We start from the raw sequence: 10,681 nt of genomic DNA, 5'->3' as shown, positions 1-10,681 counted from the left end.
GAGAGTTCTTAAGTCAGCTTTTACCTTCATGTGCCTTCTGGTTTTACCCTTCAGCTAAAAAATATTCAAAATTGAACCAAGGGTGACTAGTTGGACAGGATGAAGATAATGACTGAACATCTAGATGGGCTGCAAGTCTCCTGAAAGAAGCATCAGGGCAACTCAGTCTGAAGGTTCGTTGGCAATGAGGCCAGGGTTTAGATCTAACTTATGGTGCTGCCTGCTGCTCCCAATGTGCTTAAGACACTCAGCAGCAAGCCAAGAAGGGGTGCTTCTGTTTTTCCTTTTATCATTTATATCTTCCTCTGTTTCATCCTATAGATGATAGAGCAAGAGGAGAGCCAGAAGTGAGAACTTTGGCCCTTTATGTCAATTGCCTCAAGACTTTCAGTATAAGAACTTCTGATTTTTTTTTTTTTCTCCTTTAAAAAAATAGAGAGGAGAAGTAAATAAACTGCTTCTCTTTTGTCACCTACTACTCATACAGTGTTTGTTTGTTTGAGAAGCTTGTCAAACAAAAATTGGCACCTGCCAACCAAACTGAAACATGATCTACTCTGAATGCTGGATAAGTGAGTGCCCCAGAGGGTTCCTCCCCACCCAGAGAGGAAGCACGCTTGCTGTTGATGCAGAAGGTAGGTGTGGGGAGGGATGCTGTGGGGGCAGCCAGCCGGAACAGAGCAAACTGCGCAGGAGGACGGTCAGCTCTGAAAGGAAGTAAGCATGGAAAGTTGCATAGAGGTTTTTGATACAGACTCTGTTCAGCCAGTCTGGGGCACCAGCTGCCTTGTGTCTGTGCCTTTTCCTAACCTGGGTCTGAAATGTCGGGAGATAGATTACCCGTATTTTTAATAATATATAACATATATATCATTTTATAATAACTATGATAGCAGTTATCCTTGCCCCCTGCAGACAAGGAGGACAGATGACTGCATCTCTTGCACTGCCCGGATTCATGCTGCTTCCCAGGCTCCAGTCCTGCTGCCAGCCCTGCAATTGCAATACCACACCCAACAGGTGGCAATTGTAGCCCGGACTCCGCCTTGGCAGAGCACCTGCACAAGAGCTTCTGCCTCCCAAACTCTTCCAGACCCAGCAAAGCCAGCAGAAGAAGGAGAGTGCTGGCACTTAACACACTGCTCCATTTCAGATTTCAGGCCATTTTCTGAATGTGATGCAGTGCTCTTCTCCTTGTCGGAAATCTGAAATAGAACAAAGCAGCCTCAAACTATGTCTGAGACCATAATTAGTGATATTGTGGGAAGTCATAAGGAAGTCCTTGGGCTGTCCTGGGATTTGGTCATCTTATTCTGTTTCCATTTCCTTTTTGGCTCCAGAAGGAAGAAAAAATAAACAGGAAGGAGAGAGAAGGGATGGGGGTAACAGAGCTGTTAGTGAAGCTGAAGAGTTCACTTATTTCCATGGAAACATTCACATCCTAGCAACAGCATATTGATAGCAAGATGACATGGAAAGACAAGAGCTGATGCCTTTGGCTCATGGGAAAACAAGCTATCCTGGATTTCTAGTTTTTTACCTTTTCAAAAATGCATAAGTGTTTAACAAAAATCCCCAGTCAATTTTTCTGTTCTTAATTGCTTGTGCTTTTGTGTTGAAACATTACCTGTTACGGAAAATTGATAGAGTTGAGGTATTATTCACATTGTCTGTTTGGCCACAGGTATCATTAATAGGCAACAAAGAAACCCAGAGGTATTGAACATCTTTTGTCTATTTATTTATTCATTTCACCATTTATTTATTTCATCATTTCTTTTGTCATGCCTTGAGGCATTTAGCAAGATGTTTTTGGATTAGTTGAAAACAAGTAGAAGCCAATACAACGTTCTGTGCCCATCCCCTCACTTTCCAGTGCATGGATGGTACAACATGGATTGTTGATATGTTGTTCAGTGGGAGTCATGGTAGGATGAGTTGTGGTATTGTTTGTACTCCGTATGATGTCCAGGGAACATGTGTGTGCTGGGCAGCAGTACAAAGCTTTCTGGCTTTGTGTGGCTTTGGATTGGGGTTTGTATTGTAATGCATATTTTTTCTTGGAAATGTTTCTGTTTAAATAAATATTTCAATAATCACTTTGGAAATATAAGAAATGTATACTGTTGTTTTGTACATAGCATCACTAATGTAAATATTTGTTTAAGAGCTATGTTGAACAGGATTCATTTAAAGGACACCTTGTGCATTATTTTTACTGTGAAAAGAACATTAAATCACAGTATTTCCATAGGTAATATAAACCACTATAGAAATGTGACCCTTTATCTGTACGTGAATTAAAAACAGAGCTAATCAAATATCCCAAGAGTAATCAGTGATGTTTACAGAGTTAATGAACTCTCCTTATTTATCTGCCTTTTGATAACAAAAATAGTTCAGATTATCTGAATTTTTTGTTCCATTAGCATAATTTTTCCCCTTGGAGATGAGGACTGCTTGGCTGATCAGCAAGTCAGGTTGATGTTCTCATACTGCACTTTCATCAGGTTTACAATAAATGAAGTTAACTAACTTTGGAGTCATCGAAGGAGCAGATAGAAATTTCTAATTGAGGGGAAGAATTCCACAAGGAAAACGCCAAAATAACTGGAGATGCTCAGATGGAAGGTTTCTATAGGAAGGGAGTAGTTGCATTTAGAATAGGGTATGAATGATATTTAATGCAGGACTTAGAATTTAAATTCCCATATTGTGATCATTTTTTTTTATCCTAATGTTAATAGCTTTGTTTAATTTGGTACCTTTTAGTTTGATCTTCACTCCCTCCAGTGCCTCCGCTGTTACGTTACTGCATTTTCAGAACAGGATCTATATGAGTTATGTAGAGATCAGAAGTAATTCTGAGAGTGGGAACTAGACTTTCCAAGCTTTTCCCAATTGGCATGTTATATGTGTCTTTCTAGGTCAGCTTCTGGTTCAAGGAGAATGGAGGGCAGAGACATAAGGAAAACAGAATATCTTACCGAAGGATCATGGAGGAGCCTCCTCTGTCAGTGTAAAGCAACATGCACAGTTAATAGCAAGCCAGGATCTGCTGTGATTTTCACTTACTCGTTTGTTCTTAAGAAACTCTTTTTTTTTTTCGATTCCATCTTTTTGGATGCATTCCATTTAGAGTATGGGGAAACAGAGGCAAACGTAAAACAAATTCTTCTGCCAGTGTTGAGAAGGAGAGATCAATTTGAGTGACAATGTATCTTCAGGTAGCTTAGGTGAAAGTGCATATTCTGTTCACTAAATCTTTTGGAGTCTTTACAGGTTTGAGAAGGTACATGTTTTAGGAAGGAGCAGATTGGTGAGGAACAGCTGCAAATGTCTCTGCTGTCTCTCCAAAGAAGATTCAGGAAAAGGTATGTGTGTTAAAGCTTGTAATTTCTCCCGCTACTGAGGAATAATATGCAAACAATATGACACATGCTTTTCGAGAAATGTGTCAAAAGTATTATCTTTCTGGAGCTGGAGATATATTAACCTTTGCAGATATAAATATATTTTTAATTCTAGTAATTCACATTAATTCAGGGACTGTGATATACAACTAATATTCTTGTGGTTCCTGATTTCTCATGACTGCATTGACAGATGCACTGTCTGATTTGGGAAAATGCCCTTTTCCTTTCTTTCTGATCAAGGTATATTACCTGTTAAGGGCAGATAGATTAGTCAACATTAGCACATGGGAATGTATTTTTATCACTTCAAGCAAATGTCTACAGCTAGAGACATAATTATACGCATTACTTAAAGACGTTTTTTTGCTATATTTTAATTATATTTTGACAGAAAAGAAATGTTAAGGAAGTAGCACTTGCTTTTTAGCTCTGAAACATTTATATCTGTTGTACATGTTTGTCTATGCTTTGTCATGCTCTCCTTTCAGATCTTACTCTTGCTGCCTGGTTGTTAGTGTCTTGCCATTGTTTCAGGATTTAATATTAAAATTTTATACAAAGATTTCATAAATAACAGCTACAAATTGTCATCTTTGAAGGTGAAGGCCTTTTTCACTCAGATGCAAAAGTATTGTATCCAGTGGAGCTTCGATGACTTATACTGATTGCAAAGCTGACCGGTCTCTCTTTTCAATCCTGGCACATGATCCTGTGAAATGCCAGTGGAGTATACATTCTGTGTGACAGAAGTAGGAGGTATTAGTAAGGGCTATGCATGACTTCTTCAGGATTAGGGCATTTAAATTCTGTTTTTGTTGTGTTTACTCTCATATTCGTTGAACAACTGGCAAGAAAAGATAAAAACTGAAAATGCCAAAAATGAACTCTGTCTTACTGCTATTATCATTAGAGGTAAAATTTCTGTCTCTTTGGACTGTTTCTCCATGCAACAGCTAAAGACCAGTCTCATCTGCAAGCACTTGTACACAGCTGAAGTACGGAGTCAAATTTAGTCTGGATTTGTACCAACATTAATGAAGGTAGAGTTAGTCTCACCATTAGTAATCAATTCCATGTTGAAAGACTGATTTGTAAGAGGAATGCTCGCTGTTATAAAATATCCAAAGCCAATTAAGAGAGAACCCAGCTGTAAGGAAATATGGGCCAGATGATCTCTTAGTGAAGTCATTGAACTTAGGACAATAACACCAACTTGGTAGCTGTCACTGCAATGCAGTAATAAGGATTTACTAACTGATCTTTTAAGCAATGTGTAGCCTTTCTGTCTCTAAACAGTACTGAGGAACTGATGAGAAGGATATCATATACCATGCTGTTTTCTTTTGATCTTGTAATTAGGAAATACCCTAAGGGAATGATACACAGTTCATACGTTTCCCATAGAGTTATTACTGAGCCCGAGCTCTGATATGATGTCTCCTACCATCCCTAGCTTAAGATTATGAAAACTGTAAGACAGAAAAGATGCAAAAAAAACCCACTTGAAGGAAGACATGACACACACACTGACAGCAGTTACCCTCCCCACCTACCTCAAATTCCCCTGATATTACTACCTCAGGTGTAGTTGTCTGAAAGTTGATTCCCCCAGCCTCTCTCCTCTTTGCTCCCTCTCAGGGAAGGTGTACGAGGTCTAGGAGCAGGGACAGATAAAGGGAAAATTTTTGTCCATCTGTAAGATCCATAAAAATAATTCACAAAATTCACAAAAATATGAATATAAGGTTGCACAGAAGTCCTGGCATGAGATGGGTCAGTGGTAAAGAGAATGGGGAATGAAGACAAAATGGGAAAATGGAGTGGAAAATGGGAGTGAGATGACACAAATAAAGGTAAGCTGCTGTTCAGGAGAATAAGTAAAAGCTTCACAGTACCCCTTGAGTGAATTAGAAACAGTAAGAAGGTGATGGATGACATACAGGGAGTTGAGGGGATAAAAAGAGAGGAAAGAATGAGCTCATGGTCATATAATACTTCCTCAGCTTTCAGAAAGAGGAGAATGTCATTATCTAGGGGCTGGGTCACAAGTGACATCTGACTATTGCAGTGGTGGATGGCATGAAAGCTAGCTGACTGTAATCAGGATTCCAAGTAAGTTCTGAACATTGAGTTTTAAATCCCCTTACCTCAGGTATTCAAGGATGCATATGTAAATTTGCTTTCTACTATCAAATCATTCTATTCAAAGTCAGTTGCATTTTATCTTAAAAGAACATGCAAGGAATGAGAAAACACAGGAATTAGTTAAGATAAAAATCAGAACAAAACTTGGTGAATATATAGCATTGTATGTGCTTGTGGTTCTTAAATAAAGTCTTTTCTGTGTTTGAAAGGGAGTAACACAATATTAGGAAAAAAACTCAGATCAATTTTTCAGATCTTTGGGACATCTGGGAAAATGCAATTGATTGATTCGCTGGCATTTCATGCCTGGATGCTTAACATGATAATGATGCATTTAAATTCAAATAGGTGAGAAATATATTTTCTGATGTGGAAATCTTTATGATTTAGGTTGTTGTAATATTTTTATTCATGGATTGAGAACTGTCTGACTGGCAGAGCTCAGAGGGTTGTCATCAGGAGTACAGAGTGGTTGGAGGCCTGGAACTAGCGGAGTTTTTTCCAGGGGTTGATGCTGGCTGGGTCTGAATGTAAGCAGCATCTTTCTCAGTGACCTGGATAAAAGGATAGAGTCCACCCTCAGCAAGTTTGTTGGTGATACAAAGCTGGGAGAAGTGGCTATCATACCAGAAGGCTGTGCTGCCATTCAGTGAGACTCAGGCAGAATGGAGAATTGAGTGGAGAGGAACTTGATTTGGTTTAACACAGGCAGGACTAGAGTCATACAGGTTTGGGGCTGACAAGCTGCAGAGGAGCTCAGCAGAGAAGGACATACATTTCTTAATGGACAACAGATTGGCCATGAGCCTGCAGTGTCCCTTAATGGCCAAGAACACCAATGGTATCCTGGAGTGCATTAAAAAGAGCCAAGGTCAAGGGAGGTGATCACTGTGGCTGGTGCCCACATCTGGAATCCTCATTTCAAAAAAGATGGGGATCATCTAGAGAGAGCTCAGTAGATGCCCATAAATGTCCTCAAAGATGTTAAATAGTCTAGAGCATTTCCCTTATGAGGAAAGGCTGGGTGACCTGAGTCTGTTCAGCCTGGAGTAGAGAACACTGAGTGGAAATCTTATTAGTGCTTGTAAATATCTGAAGGGTGAGAGTGACATGGCCAGACTCTTTTCAACAGTGCACAGCAATGACAGAAGAAGGGACAATGGGTGCAAATTGGAACATAGGAATTTCTATACAAATGTGAGGAAGACTTGGGGAGGCTTCTTTTTTTTTAAACTTTAAATGTATAAGCTCAAATCCTGTATTTTCCTCTGTAATAATGTGTCTTTAGAGCTGTGGTTTCGGTTTGGCTCAGTATGGTAAGGAATCATGCAGGAAATATGGATTCAAATCTCAGTGATAATTTCTTCCTCACAGCTTCTCCATGTCCAGTCTATAATATTGTATCTGTTAAATAATGAGATTAACCTAAAGGTAGAAAGTATTGCCATCCTTCAAAAGGAAGATATGTGTAAAACAGAACATGATTTTAATGTTTTTCTTTAATAAAATAAGAAGAAACTTAAAAACTGGGAAGTGTAATGCATCATACAGAATTTTATAGAAATGTTTTTTAGCCATTTAAATCAGATTTCACTTTTTTCATTTCTGAATGCTTCTCATGTTCCAAATAAACAAGGGTCTTTTTGCCTATAAATCTTCATGACAATTTAATCTCTCCTGAGTCCTGTGAATTTCATTCTGGGCATTTTCCTTTATTTGAATTTAAGCTTGCACTTTATGCATCTGGCCAGAGATGGTGCTGAATGCTCAGGTACTGCAGAGTGAACTGCAGTGGGAACTTCAACAGAATTAATTTGGGACATTAATCAGAACTATAGTCAGTTGCTATGGCTTATGGCTTAGAGTAAGTTAAAATTACAGTACTTGTAATACTTAGCCAAAAAACAACAAATAAAATTATTATTAAAAATGATAAAAGAGCTGGGAAGTTATAGTACTGGGAAAAATATTTATTTGTTTGGTATATTTGTGGATATTTTCCTGCTCAGGGAAATAAAAGCAATCTTTTGGGATTGAATTCATCTAGTCTTCATCAGATAGGTAGTGGCAATGGAAATAAGCTAGTAGCATCTGTGGGTTGCACCTCATATCTTACTATCATTTTTTAATTGCTCTATGATTTCATATGTGTCTTTTATTCTAGCGTGGAAATCTGTGTAATATCATGAAACTTAAGACATGAGGAGTTGCAATGAGGAGTTGCATTATCTAAAATTAGCTTTATTTTACCCAGTTCCAGGCCTCACTAGAGTGAGGATGTGTGAGGCTTTCTGAGATTAGTCTGGTAAGTTTGTGTGATTTGCATTGTACACTGGTCTTTGCCAGCTCCTTATTTCCATTCGCTTTGTTGGACTGATGTATTCTCTGATTCTTATAAATATTGCCAAATATCAACATAAAGAACAAACAAAACCTGTCAAAAATCCCTTTCACAACTTTTATTTTCTTCATTTTTTTTTCTCCCTATGTTTGCTTCTGCATCAAGCCCTTCTGACCCTGGACCTGTGATACTGATCTCATTTGTTAGTAACAGGAACACGTTACCTGTGTGCAGCTAGAGGGCATTCCAAAATAGAGTGAGAAAATCTTGTCTGCCCGCCCCCCCGACTATTCATCACTACTCCTGAATGGCTCCAGGATCAGGAAAATAAACCTGGAGAACCACAGGCCCTGGTCCTCTAACTGTCCAGATGTAGAATCTGAGTAGGCCACGGTGCCCTCTGGCCTGAGTCTGAGCCCATTTCCCACGGAAACCAGTTCAAAGAGAGTATTATATGCATATGAGTTTAGCCCTGGGAGAGCTTTGGTGTGCAGTTCAGTCCCATGGGGAAGACACAGCCTAAGTAGAACCTTGTACCTCTCCACATTCCCACCTTTTATTTTACATAGTATCTCTTTTTATTTTAGAGGAATATGAACTCCTTTTAAAATTATTTACTAGGCTTCAAATTTTTTTTCCTTTTTTTTAAAACCTTTCTATGATCCTAGATATGTACCTAGCTAGATGTTTCTCTGGAGCCATGTATTTTTTTTCCTTCAGTTTACCTTTTCCTGTAAAGAAGAGGATCTCACTAAACGTTGTTCTATTGCAAGTGTGTATTGTTTCCTTATTTAGTATAATATAAAAGTTCATTCATTTTCCTCTCCTGCCATCCCATGGCCAGATCTGCTGGCCTTCTGCAGGGATCCTCCTGCATCAAATGTTTAGGAACATTCAGTGCTTTGAGTCTTGAACTGCAATGGTAATTTTTTTCTAACTAAAGGATGTGGTCTTCCACTGAATCAGAAGTTCAACTATCAGTGTCAAGAGACTGAAGAAATATTGCAGTCAGAAATTGAAGAAATTTTTTTCTCTCTGTCTTCCAGGATATTTTTTAACTTGAGGAATTTGGGCAGTTTTCTGTGATTTGTGGAAGCCTTTATAAAATGAGATGGGTATCTGGGAGCAGAATTTCTTAGGAGATCACTGTCTATACAGGTTATGGCCATATCAGTAGCGAACTGTGTTGACCTCAGCTATTGTGGCTGATATGCTAATGATCAAAACTGCTGGGAACTTGTTTACAGAGATAGTCATTGACATCTCCTGTGGTACGCTATTTCCTATGCTGTTTAAATGGTGATATTCTGAACCTGGTAACAATTGTACATGTACTGTGGAAAAGGAGGGGTGGAAGAACTGATTCAGAAAATTTTAGTACAATATGCTTTTTATGAGCTCAGTATACAGGTAGTATTATCATTCACACATGATCCTCAGTTTACTTCATGAGCAAGCAAAAAAGAAAAGATAGAAAATGGGGGAAAAAATAGATGCTCAACTTAGCTACCTATTAACTGCTGACTAAGTATTGGCCAATATTTGATACGAGGTTAGTAAAAATAAACAATATAAAAATGTAAAAAGTTAATAACTCTTTAGTTGTTCAAAATATTTCTTTTTCTTAAAAGAAAGTAGATTTTGCTAGTGAAATTATTTGTAAATCATTTCTCTTATTAATGGAGCAGGCTTAATATGATCAAACTGTGTAACTAGTTTCTACATTTTGTATCCATCTTTTGTTTTTGGAAAATGGACAAATTTAAAATTTTCAGAATTGATAAAAGGAAAAACTCCTTCCACCACCCTGCCCATATACATTACTTCATAAAATTGCAGAACTTGAAGAAAAGTGAGATCTATACTAATTCAAAGATCCCCATGAGGGGCCTCATTAAAGGAAAATGTTGTATCCATTCATCTGTTGAAGATAAACAGAGAACAAAGGTCTTTATTTTCTGAATCATATACTTCACAAAGTGAATCAAAACTGGGCAGTAGAGTGGAGCAGCGTAATAATAAAATGTTGGATCTGATGACTCTCTTTGTTGTGTGCTTTGTCCTGCACACGATGTAAACACAAATAATGAGTTAGCAGGGGGTAATTATGAGCTAGAGAGTCCTGTTTTGTGGGCACAACATGGAAGGCTTTTTGATCCTAGTGAGTAATCCAAATCATTTCCTGCTTTGCCAGATATATCTTGACACATTTTAAATTCCAGTTTGCATTCCTTGACAAGCAAAGTCTCAGGCACCAGATAAATAATGCATGAATCAGTCATGTTATTTAGACATGTGTGAGATAGATGAGGATACAGATGGAATATAACTATGAATTAATATATTCAATGCTCCACTGCATTCAGATAATAGTTAGAAAGACCTTCTAGCTGTCTTAGAATTTGAATTACAAGCTTGTTTTAAGAGCTTCCAGAATAGGAATCCCTGTAATTCACTGTTTTCAATGTTAGAGATATGCTAGGAAATGCTGCAATGTAATGGTGGCCTGTTTCACCTGCCTTTCTGAAGCATTGTAAAATTTAATTACTCCACTGAAATTCTTTGTGATGATCCGGGCAGACCTACTGTTAGTTTGTTGATAGCAACATATCTTGGCAGATGATCTCTGATATGTTTTTCTGTATTGCTTATCCTGTTGATCTCTGGCCTTTCATCAGCACAGAGAATTTTCCTCAGTGATCTCTGACATATGGGGTACTTTCCCATACAGCAGTCATCAGCCTTATTAACACGCCATTTTTTTCTTTCTTTTTTTTTT

At 38.1% G+C, this 10,681-nt stretch overlaps 1 long non-coding RNA gene across 2 annotated transcripts in view; it reads left to right on the top strand.

Annotated features, from left to right (window-relative positions):
* LOC109366065 overlaps positions 1-2,081 on the top strand; it is a 19,648-nt gene extending 17,567 nt beyond the window's left edge. For both annotated transcript variants that reach the window (XR_002112104.1, XR_002112103.1), the window contains 3 exons: positions 55-173; positions 322-635; positions 916-2,081. This is a non-coding gene — a long non-coding RNA (uncharacterized LOC109366065). The remainder of the gene's footprint in view (positions 1-54; positions 174-321; positions 636-915) is intronic.
* The last annotated feature ends 8,600 nt before the right edge of the window (positions 2,082-10,681 follow it).

Source organism: Meleagris gallopavo, chromosome 2, assembly GCF_000146605.3.
Source record: "Meleagris gallopavo isolate NT-WF06-2002-E0010 breed Aviagen turkey brand Nicholas breeding stock chromosome 2, Turkey_5.1, whole genome shotgun sequence".
NCBI classification, from domain to species: Eukaryota; Metazoa; Chordata; class Aves; order Galliformes; family Phasianidae; genus Meleagris; species Meleagris gallopavo.
This window is presented reverse-complemented; position numbering and strand designations above follow the sequence as displayed.